Here is a 677-nt window from a genome sequence, read left to right as displayed (position 1 = left end):
TATCTGGGAATTCTGATCATTCACATAAACTTATAGGACCAGAATGTACTTATATTCATCAGCTCTCCATCTTTGCTACCTTTCAAGGCCCAGTTCAAATGTTATCTTCACTTAGATACAGTCCAAAATCACTCTCCATTCCCCCAATACACACACTTAGAGTTATTCTGTATCTTCTGTGTTCAACGGAGTCCCTGCGATACTAACCAACAGGTTGGTAGTTCAAATCCATGTAGAGGAACCTCAGAGGAAAGACCTGGTGATCTCCTTCTGAAAGAACAGAGACACAAACATTCTATGGAGAACAGTTCTACTCTGACACACATGGGTCACCATGAGCTGGAATCAACTCAGTGGCAACTGGTTACTTGTTGGTTGTGTTCAAATGTCATTTCATTGATTCTTCTGTTCAAGCTATCTGCCTGTCTTGATTTCTAGGACTTTGAGGGTAGGAATTATGTCTTGCTCTGAATCTCCAGTACCTAATAAGGAACTTTACCTTTATACCTATTCTTCACTTACTGACTATCTCATTATCTAACTTCACATTTACAATAGTAAAAAAATCTACTATCTTCTTATTTTGCACACTGGAAACATGTCTACAGCAACAAACACTGAATTGTGAAGTGACAGTAACTCTGGCTCTGAAGGTTAAGATTATGTGTCAATTTGTC

This window comes from Orycteropus afer, unplaced genomic scaffold (genome assembly GCF_000298275.1).
Source record: "Orycteropus afer afer isolate SDZICR_OR568_19922 unplaced genomic scaffold, OryAfe1.0 scaffold00042, whole genome shotgun sequence".
NCBI lineage: Eukaryota > Metazoa > Chordata > Mammalia > Tubulidentata > Orycteropodidae > Orycteropus > Orycteropus afer.
Note: the sequence above shows the minus strand (reverse complement) of the source record.